This window comes from Choloepus didactylus, chromosome 3 (genome assembly GCF_015220235.1).
Source record: "Choloepus didactylus isolate mChoDid1 chromosome 3, mChoDid1.pri, whole genome shotgun sequence".
NCBI classification, from domain to species: Eukaryota; Metazoa; Chordata; class Mammalia; order Pilosa; family Megalonychidae; genus Choloepus; species Choloepus didactylus.
The window spans coordinates 46299737-46323317 of NC_051309.1; the positions used below are offsets into that span (position 1 = coordinate 46299737).

The following is a 23581-nucleotide window of genomic DNA, read 5'->3' on the forward strand; positions in this document are numbered from 1 at the left end:
AAAGGTCATATTTATGTATAACTATATAGCTTACACCCTGTGACCATGTGATTGTGAAAACCTTGTGGTTCCCAATCCCTTTACCTAGTTTATGGACAGATAAGTAGAAAAATGAGGACAAAAAGTAAATGAATAATCGGGAAGGATGGGCAGTGGGTATGGGATGTTTTGGATGTTCTTTTTTAGTTTAATTTTTATTCTTATTCCTTTTTGTGTGTGGTAATGAAAATTCAAAAACTGATTGGGGCCTGGGTCTCCATGTCAAGGGAGTGGTGGGAGCCTCCGCAATGAGGCAGAAGCACTACCTTGAGGCTGTGGTGTGGGCTAGCTGCCCAGGCGAGGTCTGCTATCTCCTATGATAAAAGCACTTTTGAAGAAATGTGTCCATACTGTTTCCAGTTGCTGTTTCCATTTGCTGGTGCTGGATAACTCTCAAGTGTGTCTCAAACCCAAGCCCAGAATGACACCCAAAATACAGAAACTTCTTCACTGAGAAGTAAAAAATTATACACTCAGTTTTAAAGAAGCAAAAATTGTGAAAAAGTACGAAGACACCAAAAGAATATTGTTGATTACTTATAAAACATGCAACAGAACAGTTAAACATGCTGGTAAAAGTAGAAGCTTTTTATCAGCACTGAAGAGCAATCCTACCACTCCTACAAGGAAACTGAGCTCAAGACACCAGGGAGAAAAACTATGGTTGGCAAACCTAAATCGTGATATGGTTGGTTCCAAAGGCAAGAGTCCAGTACTGATTTTCAGAACACCTGCATCTGGACAGTAGACACCCATATGCTCTTTAAAGAATGGGAGAAAGCAAAGAAACACTTCTCTCAACTAAAAATGTTACTTAGTCAGAAAGAATCCCCAAATAATCCAAAGGTGGACTTCAGAAATTTCTTGTCTGCTCCATAAAGGATGGATTTTGAAAATAAGAAATATCTAATGCAATTTCTGAAACTAAAGTTAGAAAAAGAACATTTTTCACTTATACTTATTCTTTGAAAACATGAAAATTAGGTCCTAGGGCAAACTTTTCTTGGCATCCTTCAGTGTTTATGGAGAAGATACCTCATTGGATTGAATAGCTGAAATCTGTCCCCCAAAGGGTGGTTGTGAGGATCAAAAAAGTAAGTGAAAGGTCCTCGCAATTAATATATATATACAGATATTGTGTCATTATTTCCCCCTCCCTTAATTAGCAGTTTTCATTGTTTATGTTTTCTTTCATAAGACAATTGAGACCTTTATGAGAGGGTCTACTCACTAATGAAGATTACTTCCAGGTGTCTATAGCTTTATTGCTAACTCAGAAAAAGGATCAATTAAGTGTGTCCTTTTTTCCTTCAATCATCTACATAACTGTGTATTAGTAAAATTTGAACATTTTTCCTATTTTGAGTGCAAAAGTAAATATCTGGAACAGTCTTGATTATAGATGATTCAATAGACTACTGAAATTTTCATTTTTACAACTTTCTATTGCTTCTGTAATAATATTTCACCTTAGTGATATTTGAATTTGCTATAATAAAGACTTATTTGTAGGTCTAAAAATTACATCAGAACGTAACATAGTAAGCAACAATTTATCTATCTTAAATCTTTTCTGGGACATAAATACACTTATGTATTTTAATGATAAACTAGGATTGTATTCATGCTGTCTTTTAAAATCTCTTTAAATAAATAATGTAGATACTTGAAAAAATTGGTTGTGGTGATGAATACACAACTATATAATGGTACTGTGAACAATTGATTGTACACTGTTGATGACTGTATGGTTTGTGAATATATCTAAATAAAATAAAATTAAAAAAATATAGGTCCTATTTACAAGAGTTCACACCCACAAGAATGGATTAAATTTAAGAACATATTTTTCTGGGTACATAGCTCCAAACCACCACAGCCACTCTATGTATTTTAAGCAGTGAGGGGTTTAATACAGGAAAATAGATACTTAGAAAATAATTAGAGAGTCTGAAGGAATGGCTCTAATTTGCGCCTCCAGAAAGGTCTTGAGGAAGAATGTGTAACTGTCTCACTAGGCGAGCCACTGGAATGTGGAATGCAGATATAGGAGGATCTCAGAGTTCCATGACATGTCTTAACAGCAGCAACAATCAAGACTCATGGGAATGTAGTATTCTCTTTATTTCTGCATTCATAATATTATGAGAAGGCATTTAATGGGCAGAATCTAATTGGCATCCAGACTACTGCAAAAGTTGAGAGATGTAATCCAGAGTATGGGGCACAGTGCTGGTTTTCCCAGAGTCAGTGAAAGATGACAGAGAACTGGTGTGGGGGATTTGGGAGACAGAATGATTGTGACCTCTCAACCTAGGTTAAAATTGTCATTGCTTGACTCAGTTTTCTTTAAGGTGCCTTAGAATGACTTAGGACACAGCATGGCTAAACTGTCTCTCATTTACAATTTAATTTTTGAACATCTAATAACTATACTTTGAAGTATTTTTTCACTTTGTTTCTCCTTCTGGAAGCCCCAAATTGCTAAATACTTTCTGCATATTTTTTTCTAATAGTATGCATACTTTCTTCGTAACAAAAGGGCAATTTCAGAAATGAGAAGGTATTTTAGCTTTCTTTTCACACAGTAAAATCATGATTATATTTTTTTCCCCCTTGGAAGAGTTTACATGCTGCCAAAAATTATCTCACATTAGTCAATAAAGGAGTATGTCCAAGTGGGAAATTATTATATACAGGACGATATGAGGATTATTTTGCTCTAAGTCCAAGAAAGAAACCATGAAATCCTTGGTATTATTTTGAAATAGAACTAAAGATTATTTTGAAAAGTTGTTTAAACATTTGTATGAAAATGGTTAATAATAGCTATCATTTATGGAATCTTTTTAAATTACGTGCTTTAACCATTATCATACATACAGGGGTTTTGGCGAGGACCAAATGAGATTTGTATGGGGAAAATTTGGTTAACTGGAAAGTTCCAGATCTCAGAAACCTAGGACCTGAGTCCACTGTCACCAAGCGACATCCCTCTTTATGTTCTTTGTTTACGTGTATGAATGTGCTAAGAACCCCCCAAAGTTTGTATCTACTCAAAGTTAATTAAAGGTGGTAAAAATGTGAATTGGAATGTTATCCTGTTTGGATTGTAAAAGACATTTAGTATAGTTTATTACTGACATTGAGGCAGCTGGAGTCATTAATAAACCATACTGTAGGACCCTTAATCACTCTGGAAGCATACTTAATGCAATTCAGGTAGTACATCACAAGGTATGTGTATAGATTGTAATAATCTTACAAATAATTATTTATTAAATGTATTCTGTGAAGTTTACGTGTGTGTTTTACTAAAACAACGAGGATGTACTCAGCATAATTATTTTGAGATTTAATTATTTTGAGATTCATCCAAGTTGTGGTTATCAATAGTTCATTCCTTTTTTATTGCTGAGTAGTATTCTATTGTAACAATAGACTACAATTTGCATATACATTCACCTATTGATGGACATTTGGATTGTTTCATTTTTGGCTATTACAATAAAAGCTTCTGTAAACATCTATGTACAAATCTTTGTATGCACATTTGCTTCATTTATCTTGGGTAAATACCTAGAAGAGGAATGGCTAAGTCATATGGTAGGTGTATGTTAAGAAACTGCCAAACTGTTTTCCAAGTTTTGCCAGTTTATATTCCCATAAGCAGTGTTTGAGAGTTACAGCTGCTCCATAGTCTCACAAATACTTGGTATGGTTGGTCTTGTTAATATTTGATATTTTATAGGTATGTAGTGGTATTATGTTACATTTTTAATTTGTATTTCCCTTATGATAGATGATGTTGAGCATCTTTTATGCATTTGTGTGTCATCAGTAGATCTTCTTTGGTGTAGTATCTATTCAAATCATTTGCCCATTTTTTATTGATTTTTTTTTTCTTAGGTTTTAAGAGTTCATTATACATTCTGGATACATGTCCTTTATCAGATATGAGATTTTCAAGTATTTTCTCCGAGCTGTGGCTTGGTCTTTTCTACCAAAAAAAAACAAAAAACAAAAAAATAAACAGAAACAAAAATGGTGTTTTTTGAAAGCAGAAATTCTTCATTTTGATGAAGTCCAATTTATTGATTTTTTTCTTTTATGGATTGAGCTTTTTATATCTTCTGTAAGAAATCTTTGCCTAATCCATGGCACAGAGATTTTCTCCTGTGTTTTATTTTAGAAATTTTTATAGTTTTGGATCATATATTTATTTCTGTGATCCATTGTTGACTTAATATTTGTATACAGTATGAATTGAAGTCCATTTTCAAAAGTGCAAATTCCTAGTTGTTTAAAAATGATCCTTTCTCCTCTGAAACTTTGTGGAAAATTGGTTGACTATACATGTATAGAGTAGAATCTCTATTTTATTCCATTGGCCAGTTTGTCTACCTTGGAACCAATACCAGAGTGTCTTGATTACTGTGGTCTCATAGTAAATCTTGACGTAAGGTAGAAGAACTTTGCTCTTCTTTTTTAAAGTTATTCTGGCTATTTTAGGTCCCTTGCATTTCCAAATGAATTTTAGTGGCAGGTTGTTTGATTGCAATTGTGTTGAATCTATGCCTCAGTTTTGGGCGAATACTACTGTGCCGGTTTGAATGTATTATGTCCCCCAGAAAAAGCCATATTCTTTGATGCAATCTTGTGGGGCAGACAGAATAGTGGGGATTAAGTTGGAACGTTTGAATTAGGTTGTTTGCATGGAGATGCGCCCCACCCAACTGTGGATGATAACTGATGGGATATTTCCATGGAGGCATGGCCCCACCCATTCAGGGTGGGCCTTGATCAGTGGAGCCATAAAAACGTGCTGACTTAAGGAGATGGAACTGAGTGCAGCTGTGAGTGACGTTTTGAAGAGGAGCAAGCTTGCTAGAGAGGAATGTCCTGGGAGAAAGCCATTTTGAAACCAGAACTTCGGAGCAGACGCCAGCCACGTGCCTTCCCAGCTAACAGAGGTTTTCCAGACGCCATTTGCCATCCTCCAGTGAAGGTACCTGATTACTGATGTGTTACTTTGGATGCTTTGTGGCCTTAAGACTGTAACTGTGTAGCTAAATAAACCCCCGTTTTATAAAAGCCTATCCATCTCTGGTGTGTTGCATTCTGCAGCATTAACAAACTAAGACAACTACCTTAACTGAATTGAGTCTTCACAGACATGGCAGATCTCTCCATTTAGTTAGGTCTTCTATAATTTCTCTTTTCTATATTTTGTAGTTTTGAATGTTAGGACTTGCACATATATCTATGGACAGATTTATTGTAAGGTAGTTCATATTTTTAGTTTAATAGAATTGTATTTTTTAAAGCAGTTTCCAGCTGTTGATAGGATATAGAAATACAGTTAACTTTTGAATATGGGTATTTTATTATGCAACCATACAAACTCACTTATTAGTTCTAGTAGTTGAACAGATTTTCTACATAGATGACCATGACTTCTGTGAAGGACTAGCTATGTGTATGGATGGTGGGATGATAAAGGAAATTTGGGATGCCAATCATGCTTCTGACTTGGATTGTATCAAGGCTTGAGTCTGGTCCACTACAAAAGATATGTGTAAGTCTTAGCCTGCAATCTTGCAGGGGTTAACCCATTTGGAAATAGGACTTTTGAAGATGCTATTATTAGCTTAAGGTGTGGTCAAATTGAATTACTGTAGGCCTTAATTCAGTATGGCTTAATTCCTTACAAGCAAAGGAAATTGGACAGGGAAGTAAAAGCCAGAAGTAGGAGAAGCCAGAGAGAGATCATCATGTGATGTAGGATTGCCATCACCAGAGTGGTACAGACTTTGGAGAAAGCGTGACCTTGTCAACACCTTGACTCTGAACTTCTACCCTCCCAAATTCCTATTGTTTAAGTCAACCAGTGGAGCAAACTAAGAGAGATTGCTAAATTGATTGTGGTGTCATTGATAAGGGTTAGAAATACAGAATTGAGTATGTTTTGCAGGAATAAATGTGATTAAATTTAATATTGGAAATTTTGAATTCTAGGTTTACCATGAAAATCCAAATAGAAATGTTTAGCAGGTAATCAGTTTCATGTTCAGGAGAGCAATCAGGAATGAAAGCATACATTTCAGAGTTATTACCATAGATTGTTATCTGCTTTGTAGGAATATATAAAGTAAAAAGAAAAAAGAAGAGAGTCAAGGATAGAACTGAGGGGAGCATCATGTTTAATTTAGGATTGGAAAGAATTGAATATTTTTATGGACTGAGAGAAAAGAAAATTAATTTAGAGACAAGCCTCTTCGATTTCCTTTTCTGTAGTACTTCATTCAGAATCATTAATATCAATGTGAATCCATGAGAAGCATATTGATTCCCTCTGGGGGTCATATCTCTGTCTCTGGCTTCTATCTGGACTCAGGGTTCATTAACATGACTTTGTTCCTCAGCCTAACATCACATTTCTGAAATTGAAAATCTAAATCTGAGGAACAGTTTCTAGATGATTATGAATCTACCTCTATGTCATAATTTTTTTTAAAAAAGGACTTATTTTAAAATAACTTGAATATTTACAAAAATAGCAAAAATCCACCATAGAATATTAGAAACAGAACAAGCAAAAATGTAAAGAAACATCACATTTCCACCACTTCAGAGTCATCACTCTCAGTACCTTAGTGCATATTAATGCTGTACATCCTGTTGGTAAGTTTCTTTCCTTAGCCAATGAGCTTCACCTTTCCAGTTCAGTAATTTTTTAATTAATCTTTCTGTTAGAGAAGTTGTAGGTTTATAGAAATAGTATGCATAAAATATATAAAATACAGAGTTCCCATATTTCTCCATGGTAAGTGAATTTTTATCTCTTCTAATATCCAGATCATATTCAGATTTCCACAACTGACAAAAAAAGTTGTTTTGTCCAAGTCAAGACCACATATTTCATCTGGTTATTAAGTCCCTTAAGTTTATTTTAATTTGGCACAATTTCTTTTTCTTATGACTCTGACTTGTTGAAAAGACTGTTACATGTCTCTTAAAAAGTAACCAGTGCATTTTGACAGAGATGTGCATTGAGAAACTCTATCATCACCAAAATCACTGATTACTAGTCGGTTTACTAGTGCTAGTCAGTAATTTGTCAAATCTGACATGTTTATACAGGATGAAGACTACAAGAACAACATGTATGATGGAGTAATTTGGATTGCACCTGTGGGATCACTAGATTTGGAATGACAAGATTCACATTTCACCTCTCCCAGAATGTGCCAAGCAGTGCCCCTCTTGGTGATTTCAGCACAGCCTTTTCCTTGTCTCCAGCACTGGCTTATGGTTCTTGGTTCTTGTAAAACTGACTCATCCTTTTCTTTCTCCTAGTCATACTGGCAGTAGCTGCTTCTTCTGTGTGGTAGTTTTAAAACATGTCCACAAATTCTCTGACACTCCTACTACTAAGAGATGGGGTCTGTGTCCTTTTCTCTTGAATCTAGGTCAGCTTTAGTGATGAATCAACCAATGGATTATGGCAGGAGTGGTACTATGCTATGTTTAAAGCTAAATCATAAAAGCTGATCCATCTTCTGCCTTATTCTCTTAGATCACTTGCCCTTGAAGCCCGGAGCTATCATATAAGTCTGATACCGTCATGTTGCAAGGAAGGACAGGCCACATGGAGAAGTCATGCATGGGTGTTCCAATTGACAGCTCCAGCTGAGGTCTCAGCCAGCAGCCAGCATCAACTACTGGACAGGTGAACATGGAAGAATTAGAGATGATGCCAACCTCCACCACCATCTGATGATAACAGCGTAAGAGAACCAAAGTGAGAGCCATTTAACTGAGTCCACTCAACTCACAGAATTGTGAAAAATCATGGTAATAAAATGATTGTTGTCTTAGCCACTAAATTTTGAGATTTTTTTTCATACAAAATAACTGGAACCCCCAGTTAGTAATTTCTGAGTTACCTACCATACCTGTTTTTCTCTCCTAACTCATCTATCAGCTGTGTAGCCAGTCTCCTCTATTAAATTCTCTCCCTTTGAAATACCTAGGGTTGTTACTATTTTACTGACTGGACCTAATCTTACTGATTAACTTCCCAGGCAGGGTCTACCCAAAAAAGTTAGGAAACATTGGAAACAAAAAACTCCAGATTGCCTGTTGGTCATTTTTAGCTTATAGCTTATGATGTTTTATTATCATAGCTCATGATGTTTGTTAACAACTGTGTTTGCAGAACCAAGATAGTATAATATTTCTGTTCTCTTAGAAGCTATGAATGTAGACTTTTCCTCATATGGGGAAAACTGTGCTACGTTTGAATAAGTACAAGACACGAGAATTTCAGCATTTATTTTTTAAAGTTCTTACAATATACATGTGATTCCCTAGTAATATCTTTTTCTCTTATCTACAGCCCACTGCATGTTGTTCTTGTGCCTACCTATTCAAGAGGGAAAGATTTAAAAACACACCTTTAACTTTGTTTCTACTTTAATTCCTTCTTGAGAAGGGTATAAACTGTGTGTATAAGTATAGTGAGTATCATTCTGGTATACAGGTTGTCTTTGGTTTGATCTGTAGTATATGTGGTAAGATGCCTACTGCATCTGAAAGTGGTGATCATGAATTATGAATTGTAGGGTACTTAAGACTAGGGGCTTAGATTTAAGTGTAATCTATCACCATCATCTTTCTCTATCTCTCTCTCTCTTTCCCCCCCTCTATCTCTATCCCTATTTCTATTTCTCTATAAAAATTATTTTGTAACATAGTGCAAAGTATCACTTTAATATAGTGAATAAGAGCACAGCATTCATGGTCAGGCTTGTTGGCTGCCAGTTTTGGAACTGAAAATGGGAATCAACTAGTACCTAAGTCATAGGGCTTTTGTGAGGTTTAAATGAAATTGATCATGTAAAGATTTTAGCATAATGCCTGACTTATGGTAAGATTCAACAGACTTTGTTATTATTATTATTTATTATGGATAATAATAAAAGTGAATGAACCTATGAACTGAAATCCCTGAATTAGAAGATTGAAACAGGAATAAGATGTGACCACGTGGGATGACACCTTCTCAGAGTCAAGCAGTAAAGCTAGAGAAGAGGAAGAAGCTAGAAACAGAGATGGTAAGGAATGTAGAAAAGAAAGACAGCCTGAGAAAGAAGAACTGGTTCTGACTTTCAAAGGTGTACTAAAATGCATTGCAAGGACTTCTGAACTACAAGGGAGTGGGGCCCATGAAATGGAGGGAAAGCAAGTTTTTCAGGCAGGAACCCACATTCACCAGCTCAGGGTGATAAAGACGATTTTGCTTCTAACATTTTCGATCAGAAATCAGAGTGAGTGGATCAAGGGTCCAACTGGAAGGTTTCGCCTTAAGGTTAGAGAGTTAATATGGGTAGATTGATCTGGGAAAATTGGGAAATAGGGTGCAAAGTTCCTTTCCCATTTTTGGATCTTACTTTGCTCATCTATAAAATGAGATAGGTGATTTTCAAATTATCTAAGGCAGCATTTAAAGGGAACATAATAAGAAAGCCCATTATATAAAGCAGACAGAATAGAGGTTTTCTGTTTGTAGGAGAAAGTCTGGGTACCTTGAACACCTTATGATTCTGGGGTTATAAACAAAGCTCTCAGGCAGTAGCTGGGCCTGAGGTGATGGGGAGTTCTGGGAAGGGACTTTTAATACCTTTGCTCTGGTGCCATCTTCCCTGAACTGGGGGCTGTGAGTATGGTTTACCAACATTGAATACATTTTATGCCACAAGCTTCAGCTCTGGTAACTGATGGTGTATGCAACACTTGATAGAAGAAGAAAGGAGAAGGTCCAGAAGCACGGTCTTCAAAGGGCATAAACTCCCCAGTTTTTGCCCTTGGGTAGATATACTAGATCCAAAATGGGAAAATTCCTCTCATGGTGTTGGTCTCTGCTGGCTGTGGCTGGGAGTTAGATTTTTAAACTTTGGAGCCCCTGGGTCCTGGGCTGGCCAGATTCGGGCAAGCTAGACTTGGGTAACTGTTATGTGGAGATTTGTATAGAAACATCTCAATGCAGTCTCTGACTTAAGTTTCAGAGCTCTGTTAATTTATGGGCAGCGTGTCTGATTCCATTATTATTAGTGCAATATTAGTTCAGCTGTCGTGTTTTCTATTGCCATCAATTTCTTTGTCTTTCCTAACTTTGGTCTGCATGCTACACATGACACAGGTCTGCCTAGCTTAGCTTTGGGCACTAAGGCCCCACTCACTTCCCTAGCCAATATGGTGCAGTAGAGACTAAAGTAGGAGACTCTAGTCCATCAGGCAGTAAAGGATAAGACAAGTTTTGGTGCCCAAAGCCACAAAACAGTGCTAGATCCCAGGACTCACTGTACTGTGAGTCCCTCCCCATGAAACTGGGATAAGACAAGTTTTGGTGCCCAAAGCCACAAAACAGTGCTAGATCCCAGGACTCACTGTACTGTGAGTCCCTCCCCATGAAACTGGGCTTCTGTCTGTCTCAAGTTCATTGCATCTGTCCCTGCTGGTATTGGAGTTTGGACCCTTGAATATTCAGATGAATCTCTGACACCCTGCCTACTTCTGCCCAGCTTTTGCTAGCTCCCTCCTTATTATCTAAGGCTGAAAACTGCTTTCCCATTTACCTAGGCACAGAATGAGTTTATTTCCAAAGAACCTTGACTCATAACCCTCTCCCCCATCTCATTTTATCCTTGAGTAGAAAATGATTCCTGCCAGGGCTTTTCTGTTGCCAGGCCCCACCTACCGCACCCCTCACTTAATACAGGTGCTCATTTTAATGCAGTGAACTGGACACTGATCACTGCTCTTGGCCTGTTTTTTCCAACCTTGGTGCTGTCTCTTCCTGGTTTCTTCTCTTTTCATTCCGCTCTCTCTTCTCTTCTCAATGGGTCCCTTGGTTGAGCTTGCCTGAATTATGGCACAGTATTTTGGTTTTGACCTTTTTCTTGGCCCCTACCAGGTTTTGCTTTCATTCTTGTTGTTACAAATGAAAGGACATAAAAGCTTTGCATTGCAATTGGAGAGGGGAGGAAGATAAATGTCTAGGTAAATTTGTAAAGCCACCTGGAGCCCAACAGGTGTGGAATAGAAGGGAAAATAATGGAGAAGCAGGTGACCAGTATATGTCAGGAGAAACTAATAGGAAAGCAGATCCATGACAATACTTAAAGCCTTAGGTGACTATATTCAACTGCATACAGAGCACAATAAATGGAATCAACTTAAAAGTTAACCCTAGGGTGTAAATATGATCTCATAGTGGTGTATAACAATGGCAATGGAAGGATGATGCCACTAGAAGCCAGTCCTTTTTTGGGTGCTGATCTTACCTATCCTTGTGACCACTGTGGAACTCAGTTTTCTCCTTTGAAAACTAATGAGACTAAGGTTTATCTCTAAGCTCCTTTCTAGTTCTGACATTCTATGAGCATTGCCCCTGGCCCATTCTCTCACAAATGGGCCTGCACATTATGGGTCCAGCAAACTGCTGTTTACAAGCTTTTTAAAGAGCTACATAGGTCCCAGAAATGAAAAAGAAATTGTAATTATTGGGTGGTGATGGTATATGAAACCATCTTCATAAATGGTGAAACATTAGTCATCATTGTGCAGTATTTAATTTCTAGTCCTATAAAAATCACAACATTTTGCCAATCAGCTTATGAATGACATACCACTATCAATTGTGTATTTCCATCTCCACCCTGAAGACTTTTTTTCACATGATGCTTCTTAAAGTTTCTTTGGAGATATTTGAATTTGAAAGCATTTTATTGCACAGAAACTGGGCGGTGGGGCAGAGGGGAGCACAAGTTACTGAATAAGGAAGCATTAGGAATAAGAAGCCTTTTGTATCTTTCAGAAATGGAAGCAGGAACCTTATTTCATCCTGAAACTCAAGGGAAAGAAGCACCAGGGAGTTGTTCTTTCAGTTATGATGCTGAAGGTGTTTGTGATCTAGAATACATGATTCAACCAGATTTACATTTGAATGCCAGATCTGCTTTATAAAGTAAGCAGTTCATGTTTCTAACCTCAGCTTACTCATATGTAAGATGAGAACTATTATTTATATCATAGGCTTATTATAAGGAATAAAGGAGACAGTGTGGAGCATTTTGGGCACATAGGAAATATATAAATATTTAATGAATATTTAGCACTTAACAAATGAGTATTTTAGTTTCCTGGGCTGCTCAAGTAAATACTATGCAATGGGTTGGTTTAAACAATGGGAATTTATTAGCTCACAGTTTTGAGGCTAAGAGAAAGTCCAAATCAAGGTATTAGCAAGGCGATGCTTTCTTCCCGAGGACTGGCATTCTGGGACTAATTGCTGGTGATCTTTGGTCCTGGGCTCCTCTGTCACATGGCAATGCACATGGCCACCTCTTCTGGCTTCACTGTTCTCTTCCAGGTTCCACTGAATTTCAGCCTCTTGCCTCCTGTGGCTTTTTCTCTCTATCTGAATTTCATTCTGTTTATTAATGATTCCAGTAATAGGATGAAGACCCATCCTGATTGAGTGGACCACACCTTAACTGAAGTAACCTTATCAAAAAGTCCTAGTTACCATGGGTTCACACCCACAGGAATGGATTGAGTTTAAGAACACGTTTTGTTCTTGGGTACACAGAACTCCTAACTATCAAAATGATAAAAGTTACTTTTATCATTATTGTTTATTATTTATCCAGCTTCCAAAATGGAGGCTCTTCAGTAGAATACACCTTTATACAGGCTAGAGTGAGTTTCATGCCAAATTACACATTCCATGTATCTAAGTTCTTGTCCTAGACTGTCATGAATCCACAATTTAGTATTACAAAATTTGACTTCCAAAATATTATGGAAAATGTAGTTTAACAAATGAAAAAGGAAGAATAAGAATATTTAGATGTTCAAAGTAGCAAACAGTCTGAACTATTTAAATAGGCCATGAAAGTGGAATATGCTTTTGTATCTTTCTAGTATAAGTAGTGGCTTCTCAGTTGCAATTTCTAGCCATGATATTATTTATAAAATAACATAAAATATTGCAGGGACATTTCTATTTAAAGAACTAATCCTATTTATTGAACAGTAAATCACTACCACTGACCATTTTATTTGCCTTCTCACATTGTTTTTTTTATAAACTGAGTAGGTAAGCAATAGAAGTGATAAGAACATGACTTTGTAAAAATAGTGTTTTGGGATACATGTCCTCTAAATAGTAGATCTAAAAGTAAATACCATTTTATAAAGGAAATGAGGAAAAATGAAATGTGGAATATTAAGAGCTTTTGGGAAGGAAGTACTTGGGTAGATTTGCTAATCTACAACTTGGCTTTGAAAAAAATAATGAAAACAATGGCTTAGAATGATATATTTTATAAGTATTTACAGGATAAATGCATTTATTCAACATTCTTGGGGGATTATAACTACAGCAATTATTAATTTCTTTGCAGAAACTATGTCTGACCTTATAAACCTGAGTTAGGCATCACGTCTACCCACTTTTATTTTCTTCTCTATTTATCTCTATGATGATGCATTTTCAAACTATACTGGAAGTTCCTCAAGGGCAGGTCTTCATGAATTTTGAATACCTGTTGCTTAACGCAGCACATGGCACATGGTACATGCTCAATAAAAATGGGTAGAATGAATAATTGAAAAATTGTACCGAACAAAGTGTTTTGGGGAAGAGAAGGGGTAATTTTCATGCCCACAGAGGGAATGCTGGAAACAACCATGTGACCAGGATTCTTATTTAGACAGGACCTACTGGGAATAGAGGTATCTGAGAATCCTAGAGAATCAGAAATGGCCTGCTTGGCATTCAGGCCTGATTTTATCTATTTCCCAAATGTTTCGAAGGCTGGTGTGGCCTGGGAGAAACTGAAGATAAATGAGCTCAGTGGGTCTCAGTAAGGGAAGTACTGCTCCCTTGGGGGACATTCTGGAAATTGTGGGGGGTGTCTTCGGTTGTTAAATGATTGGGGGAGGGAGGGATGTCTCGCTGTCATTTAGTAAAATTGGGACTACAGATTCTCCATTCCTGCATTGTGTAGGAGAACGAGCACTGCACTGCAAATAGATATCTTATGTCCTATACGACTTTATATTATCTTAGCCTAGAAAACAAACTCCATCTGGCATAAACACAAAGTGTTTTTTACAGTTTTCCTATAGATTTTATTTTCTAGGAAATGCAACCAACATGTAAATTGTGAGAAGAATATAGCATTTTATTTTGTTTGGAAAGTAATCAAATGTTATCCATCATTTCAGAAAATCCTGCACTAACGACAAAGCTGGCCATGCAATTTAGTCACTGACATGACACCTGTATCAGTTTGCGTGTGCCCCTGCATGCTGCCTGTGGGTGGGTCTATGTGCTCTCAGTTGGATTTCAGTGCTTACATGATGTAGTATCCTTTGATTTCTTCTTCATGCTAGGCTAAAGGCATTTTATTGAATTTTTATGTGAAGGTGGGTTATGCTGTTTCAAAAACACTGTTCTGAATCTCTTAGCCAAAAGAGTGTTCAATCTTTTTCAGATTTTTGAAAGGTAATGAACTGCATATACGTCAGAAAATATAATGCCCCCAGTGTGATATGGGATGGGCCCCTGTAACCAAACATATGATATTGCTGCAGCAAATATTTACAGTTGGTGGGACGAATAAAGAGAATAGTCTCCTGTTAGTTCAGGTCTGGGGATGCAGCCAGGTGAGGTTTGGCAACAAACTTAGATAAAAGGTTTCAGTTTTTAGAGCTTTCAGACTTTAGAATTGTGACAAAGAAATGGTAGAGTGTACATTTATTTCTGGGTTTATATTATCCATGAATTTCATTTCAGAATATTAAAAAGGGCATTAAAAGTTGGTAAAAAAGGAGATTTGGGGTCTGATGCAGTTAAGGACCATTGATATAGTCGAAAAAACTCAGACTTTTAAAAAGCCATGTGGAGCGAATTAATGACTGAATTATGACCTAGACTCGGAGTCTGAAACAGTTTTCTAAGGCTAGGATCCATTCATAAAATATGAAAATGTATAAGCCAGGTTATTTACCTCTACAAGCTTTTACAACAAGGGATTGAACTCAGGGCCACTGGTTGCTTTGTTGAAATGAGAATCTTATTTCATCCTCTAAAAATGAAACATAAAGCTATAGTCAAAAAAGCCACTGAGTCCAGATGAGCTCTCCAGGTTGTTAAAAGAGGTTTTGTCCTTTTCCATTTCCCATAAAAGCCCAGCTGTGTCACCTTCGAAAACTGGAACTTACTCATGTGTTCACCAGGTACCAGGGCAAAAAAATCAAAAGTGGAGAAAGCTGAAACAAGATATTGCAGAAATAGAAATTGGAAATGGGAATAGGAAAAGAGGCACTTAATGTAAAGAGGGTAAATAAAAAGTTAGAAAGGAAAGAAAAGCCATCTGGAAATACTTTGATGGTGCAAAGTGCACACAAGAATTTTATTAAACAGAGTGAATTTATTGTACAAGAAATGACCATTAATCCACCTAATTGTTTTAGGTGTGTCGGCTGCTCTTGGTTCATCCACTCAAATTCTCTGACATGTTTTTATATTTAAAAACATAGGACCTAAAGCCAGTTAGTGGAGGACTTTGGTATAATCCCCGAATAATTCCCAATTCTGAGTGTAGTTTTCTTTTCACACTGAGGACTTGGGCATACGTGGAGACTCTGAGAAGGAGAAGTGACGCACCTGAGAGATGCTTTACCTGGAAGATGCTTTGCAAAGGGCTGGGCTCAATTTGTGGCTTTTAATTTGAGAAGCCCTTTTTGTCTGGAGACTTGTGAAACCAAGTCCTGATGGCTGCTGCAGGATAAACCGCTGCCTCTTTTTTCTTGGTGCACTCTTGCCTCACACCTGAGCCTCTGCTTCTAGGTGTCCTCATGGAGCTAGGGTAGTTCACCTTGCTACTGTTGGCGACACAGTTCAGTACCTCGAGCACCTCACTGAGGCTCTCCTGCTGCCACCTGTTCTCCATTCCTGCTCAGCTCAGTAGGATCATATTCTGTCAAGAAACCCCATACTGCGGTTTGTAAGCTGGAAGAGTTCTAGTCCCAGCTTTGCCAGCATCATAGTAGCTTGGGGAGGTTGGACGAGTTGCATCTTATTAACTCCTCCTCCTCATCACGAAGTATCTACAGGCACAAAGGTATTGTGCTGGGTAACAATGACAACAACAACAAGGTTGATAGCTATTACTCATTGGGGGCATACTTTTGCCAGATACTTGGAAACGTTAACTCTAGTCGTCACTTATCTGTGTGACCAGTATAATATGACTGGGTTGATCCATATGAAGTCCTTTATATTCTATCATTTTTAACATACAGAAATGGCACTTTCATATGATTAGAACTAGTATTTTACAGGTAAAGAGAGGAAGTGCATGCATGGAAGTTACTATATCTTGCCAATGTCACACTCCTTGTATCAGAGATTAACATTTTAATGCAAGACATTTAGCTCCAGGGCACATGGTCTAGCAGTCAGTGCCTCGCTGATAGCTAGAGACTGTGTAAAGTAAATTAATTTGTTCCTTCTTTGGAGGGCTTTCAGGCTAGAGCACACAGATGCAAAAGGGATGTGTAGAGCCTTTGAGACCCCCTAATTCTGCCAAGCACTGACCCACTGCTGGGCATTTGAACTGAGGTCGAGGCCCTAATACCCAAGTGTCTTAGTTTCCTGGGTACTAAAATAAATAACATACAATGGGTTGGCTTAACAATGGGAATTTATTGTTTCATAGTTTTGAGGCTAGGAGAAGTCCCAAATTGAGGCAATAGTCAGGTGATGCATTTTCCTCAAAGACTCTGGAGCTGGCTGCTGGTGATCCTTGGTCCTTGGCTTTCCTGTCATATGACAATGCACATGGAGACGTCTTTTCCTTTCTCCTCTGGATTCCATTGATTTCTGGCTCCTTCCCATGGCTTTCTCTTATGATGTCTGAATTTCATTCTGCTTATAAAGGACTCCAGTAATCTGGATTAAAGCCCAACCTGATTGTAGGCCACACCTTAACTCAAGTAACCTCTTCAAGAGAACTATTCACAATGGTTCACACCCACCAAAATGCAGAATGAGACCAAGACCAAACTGGAATTTCAATTCAATCCACCATACCCAGGTGAGCAACTGAAGAGGGAGCTTGGAAATAGGACCTAAGAGGACACTGCTGTTGTCTGGGTGGGAAACAGGAGTTTTTTGGAAGCCAGCATCATTTCCCAATGGGGATTTCTTTTTTTCTTTTTTTTTTATTAAGATTTATTCACATACCATACAATCATCCAAAGTACACAATCCATGAATCACATTTCCAACATACAGTTGTTCACCCACTACCCCGATCAATCTTTTTTTAACATTTTCCTTATACTAGAAAAAGTGAAAGCAAGAATAAAAAAAAACAAGAGTAAATATAGAACACCCAAATTGTTGCCCCCCCCATTCTTCCTTTAGTTTTTTTTGCCCCGGTTTTTCTACTCATCCATCCAGTAGTGTGATCCATGTGGCTTTCCCAATCACATTGTCATTCCTCATAAGCCACATTGTATGTGTTGTCTTCAAGATTCAAGGGTTCTGGGTTGTAGTTTTATACTTTCAGGTATTTACTGCTAGCTATTCCAATTCATTAGAATCTATATTGTGCGTAAGAGTGCCCACCAGAGTGACCTCTCGGCTTCTTTTGGAATCTCTCTGCCACTGAAACTTACTTCATTTCCTTTCATATCCCCCTGTTGGTCAAGAAGATGTTCTCCATCCCATGATGCCAGGTCTAGATTACTCCTCAGGACCCAATGGGGATTTCTAAGGTCCCCCAAAATGTCTGGAGTCAAATCGGTGAGGAGACTGTATTCTACTACAGTTGCACTGGAGCCAAAAATAGGAACAAGAGCAGGAACTAAAGTTCCTCTGTCTTTCTTTCCTGCCTTCCTCCCCAATTCTGCTGCTGTTTTCTTCTTTCCCTCTCATTACAAACAGTTTTTGCAGCTTCTTCATGCACATGAAGGAAAGTTGTCACTCCAAGAATGCCCCCAAATTCCAGTGCCTACAAAGATTGATGAAAATCTTGACATTCCAGTTGTAAATTACCCAGAGAGACAAGCTGGTTGATAAGACTTGGGTCAGGGGTCCCTCCTTCCCTCCCCTACTCCCCTCACCCCGGTCCTGAGGCCAGGGGTAGTTTCCATAGCCTGTGCCTATGCATCAGGGGATAAATGCACACTCTTTGAGGAGAAGACACACAGCAAACAGTTTGCTATAGCTGGCATCAAGCCCAAATGGGAAAGTAGAGAAATTTGTTTCCATGCTCTTTTTCTTCTGGTGTGTCCCACTCAAGAATCTTCACAGCCTACCCCCAGTACTGAGGTCTGCCTTCTCTCTTTGCAAGCTGTCCCATGAGGTTGTGATGTCATGTGTCCAAGCTCACTGGTTCTTCACTGAAAATTTCCAGTAGGAAATAAGTCCAATGTTAAAAGAGGGAATTAGTTCTAGAACAAGACCTGTGCTGATCTTAGATAATGTGAGGAATGGTTATAATTAGTAAGATTTTAAAACAGCTTATAAGCACATAAATTTTAAAAATAATAACAATAATAATAATCCCTTAAGATTAATGAAAAAATAAATTTTTAGAGCACCGTAAGAGTGGCCACCCATCCTGGTTAGTCCAGGGCTGTCCTCATTTTAGCACTGAATGTCCTAGGTCTCTGAAAAGCCCTCAGTCTGGGGGCATACCAGGACTGTTGGTCACTCTGAAAGGGCATGTCTTCCAAGCCCAGTGGAGGCCTTGTTTTACTTCCCAGAGTAGATGCTCAGGGATAAGGAGTCTGCTTTCCTTCTCTTCTTTATAATGTATTTGGATTAATCTGCATTGTTTATTCCTGCAAAACTATAACAGTTTAAAAAAAAGTGTATTTCAATGAATTGAGGTTCAATAAACATTCAACTATTGCAGGTGTGAATTTATTATAGAATGCATAGGTATAAAAACTATTCTACTGTTTTACTTGTTCTGAAACAGCATTTCTCCAACTGTCATGTGCCTAAGAGTCCACTAGGGATCTGGTTAAAAGGTAGATTCTGATTCAGTAGATGTGGATGGGGTCTGAGGTTCACATTTCTAATACTCTCTCAAGCTACATGATGCTGATGGTCTGAGGACCACACTTTGAATAGAAAGATTCTAAGTCTTAAAATCTGTTGTCTAAAATCTCCACACTTGATTGACAAGACTTCAATTGAAGTAATATTTTGGGATGTGCCTCTCTAGGATCATCTAAGAATCACCAGGGCTCATCTGGTGATTGGAAAATGAAGGTGGTTGGGGGCAGTGGGTCTGAGTTCATGGCGTTTGCTCCTGTACATGAGGTAGCTGTTGCTGCTACTCTTCCACTGTCCTTTAAAAGAGCTCACAGTACCCCCACTAGTGCAGACACCCTCTCAGACCATCTTTGCACCACCCCCAAGGCTGTGACTCTGAGTAAGCCTTATCTGCCTCCAATGACTGCTGCAGGCATCTTCCCTTCGTGCACTCCAGGGTGCAAGTGTGGCTTCTGCTTTGGTTCCAGTGACAAACAAATGAACAAATGAACAAACCAGCAAACAAATGCATTTTGCTTTGCCTGGCTCTGGTAATCCTTGTCTCATTCTCCCTGGTTGGGTTGAGCCATTTCTGCCTCTTCAATCAACTTCTCTTTGCTTCAAGAACTCCACCCCCCAAACAGAAGCCTGGCTTTGGGGAAGACCTGCAACAGTTTTGGTCAGAGGGCCTTGAAGATGTTAATAAGAGTCTGATGAATGTCTTGCCTACTTTCTTGATTTGAAGAGGGACACTACTCTCCTTACTTACAGCAGCAAGAACAAAAGAGAAATTGATATTGCCATAAATTTTCCTGTAACACTAGTATATCTTTTGGGCATCAAATTTCAAACTTGTTTATGAAAACAAATTGTTTAATGTTTAAAGCACTAATTTGCTCTGTTATATGTATAGAACTAGCTGTGATTCAGATAAGTGGCTGAATTTGCAAAAAATTACTGGTGAATAATCACTGGACCTATTTGACTACTGATATCATCATCTGATTGTAAATTAGAATTTTTCTTTCACTGTGAAGCTACTTGGGTGATCATTTTGCAAAACATTCTTCTTCAATCCTATTTTCATGACTTAATGTGTAAGACTTAGCATGTGAGAGCCACTTGGAAACTAAAGCACTAAACAAACGCAAAATCTTATTAACATAACTTCATAATGAGTTAAGTGCGGTCTGGATGGCTTAGCAAACATGCTACTTAAATTTTAGTCTCAGCTGCCCTCAACCTTCTGGATTACGGAATATCACTTGCTGATCTTTGCAAATTTCTAATAGGAATAAGAAACCCAATGAAGGAATAAGCATAAAGGTGATAGATTATTTTCTGTGATCTGTGATTGATATTCTTTTGTAGTGTGTATACTGTGCAGGCTGAGCCTGGGCAGACGTGGATCTGTTTTGAACAGATGCCTGTTAACAAAAAGTAAGCTGGGCTTTAGGGATTGCTAGTGTCTCTGCAGGCTGCAGAATTTTATTAAGGCTTAATTGCAATCTCCTGACATGACAAAACTGAATTAAGGAACAGGAACTGCCTGCTTGGCAGCTCTGAGGGCAATTGGAAAGCTCAGAGAAGGCACAGACATTAAGGAAGAAAGAATGCTGACAGAAGCTGGGCAGGCAGACAGGGTATTTAATGCAGAGGAGTGGGTGCTAACTAATTTATTTTGGGTGAGGGAGATCTGATTTCCAAGCTAGACTACAAGCTGTTGCCAGTGTAGTCGGGTACAATGTCCTAACAGCTGCCTGAATATCATCCATCGTGGGGGTGGCTGACCTCAATATCATATCCATCTCCCTGTGCCCAGACTAATCGTGCTCTGAGAGTTGGATACCAGCAGCTCATTTTTCTTACCCTACAATGTTACTGTTATTGTATGTGCCTGTCTAGATGCTTGTCTTGCTCTTACCTTCTCCACAAACTCCCCTGGGGCCCCAAAACTATCCTTGGCAGGTAGAAACAAGGAAACCGGGAATGCGTTGGAAGTTGTCATTACTGCTAGAATGGCATAATTATAAATGTATGAAGTCTCATCTTCCTACATTTTAAGATGGGTCAGATGCTAGTCAGAAAAAGAGCTAGACCTTAAAATTCCCCAAAGTAAATGTCAGGCTCACAGTGTCCTGATTTCCTGTATAGTCTCTGGTCTTTAATTGCCCTGAATTATTTTCTCTCAGTTCCATTGTGTCACATAACAAAAGGCATGTCTAATAATATCCTCCCACTTGCAGTTCTAGGAAGGCTTTTATCATAGTAATTATTTTTCCAAGGCAAAAAAATTGCATGATGAGTTATGAAATACAAGTAAAAATGAATAAAATTTTTTTTTGGAATCTTTAATGGCATTTTATTATAGGGAAAGAGTGCTAGATTTTGGTACAGAAGATTTGGTTTAAGTAAGTCACTTAAAAATCTAAGGGATCCTGTATATATTTTTCAAAAGTTACCAAAAAGTGTACACTTTAAGAGGATGAATTTTATTGTATACAAATTATACCTTGACAAACATGACTTGAAAAATCTAAGAATAACCCTGCTTTATTAAATATGAAGATAATACATGCTCACTTGTGAATATTGAAAAGTACACAAAAATCAAAACTGGCCATACTTCACAGTCATGAGATAGACAGATTTATTTTCTGGGTAGAGAGGATAAATTAATCAGCTGCTCATGGTGATGTATCAACACTGATGTATGCAAAGTCCCTCTTTTTCCTTTCATCCCCCAATTCCACTCCCATTTCCCTCCTTTATCTTATATGTACCTACTGCATATACTTCTATTTATATCACCTTTATACAATACTCAGTGTTGCTTTGAATGTGGATTTGGTTTTTGCTCCACTTAAGTGATTTTGTGTTATTGCCTATAGAACTCATTTCTAAGTTTTTTTGCTCAACACCATCTATTAAAGATAGATGTGTTACTATGTGTCAATTCACATAAAACACCATCTATTTTGTGAATTTTTGTAAATTCATAAAAAAAACATCTATTAAAGATAGACGTATTGCTATGTGTAAATTCAGCTCGTGATTTCAATTTCTACATAGCATTTAGCAGTATTATTGTTTCCAGCTCCCCACCACATGATATTGAAATGAACATCCTCTCACATGTCCCCTCATGGATCTGTGAGACAACTTCTCTTGTGAATATATCCACAAGTTCCCACTTACTGGGTCATAGAATCCAGAATGTTTGCATTAGCACATAGACCAACAAGCAATTTTAGGAGGCTCTCTGTTTCCCCCAGATCCCCCAACCTTTATGTTTTTAATATTCTTTCTCTTTCTAATTTTTAAAAATAGAAATTCTCTTGTTATATAATTACTTTTAAAAACTGTTTTAAACTATTTTATTATGGACATTTATCTATGTTTTAAAATAGCATTATGATGTTTATATTTCAGGATAGACCTTGTTATGGGGCTGTCATCATTTGTTTACCTGATATCCTATTTTGTGATATTCAGGTTAAATATCCTCCTAAGATAGGGCACAAACACATCTATAGTTAATATAGCATAACTATCAAATTAATAAATTGACTCCCTGATATTTGGATGTGAGTTGGGATCTACTTCTTACCAAACTTGGCATGTTCCTCTGTGTAACTCTTTGAAGATACTACTGAAACTTTGAATGTTTTAAGAGAAATGAAAAGAACTAGAAATCTGACTTCCAGAGCAATTCTCTATATTCTTTCATTGGTCACTGAAAGTCAAAAACAACTATGAGGTATATCGTATCTCTTATGTAAAGGGACTTAACTGCCTATACTCATTGGTCAGAATTACCTCTAGACAGCATGTAATTAAAAAAAAAAATTCCCTGTTTTAGCAATATGTATACTTTTCATATGCTAAGATTCCTTGAAGATTTCTTTATGAAGTTGAATGAAATTGAACCAATATTTATTTGTTACATTATACAGTGATTCAATATTTCCAGGTGTTGAATACATATATTCATTATTCCTCCATTATCCCACACCATCTCTTACAAGCTTATATTGACAGCTAGGCTAATACTTTCATATCATCAATGATTTGCTATAAATTGGCTTTAGAGAATTCAATATTGGTGTAATAAGCATAAAATCTGATATGAAGAAGGGTTTATTTCAGTATACAAAAATTAAATAGACCCATAGACACAGAATAAGAATTCATGTTTGAAGGAGAGTCTTCAATCTTTAGAGTCAAGATTTTCTGTATACACATAGCACAAAGTGATATACGTAAAAGAAATTTCATAAACCCAAGTATAAGTAAAGGGAAAGAAGAGTGTTGTTTATAATTAGTTTCTGAAATATAACTGTCTGCATTTTTCTGATGCTTAGTTGGACTTTAATGTAGGGGAAAAAAATCTGGAAAAGATGAAATAACCTT

General features: G+C 37.5%; 1 pseudogene; it reads left to right on the forward strand.

Moving 5' to 3' along the window:
• The first annotated feature begins 287 nt into the window (after positions 1–287).
• Positions 288–857, forward strand: LOC119528599 (annotated as a pseudogene).
• The last annotated feature ends 22724 nt before the right edge of the window (positions 858–23581 follow it).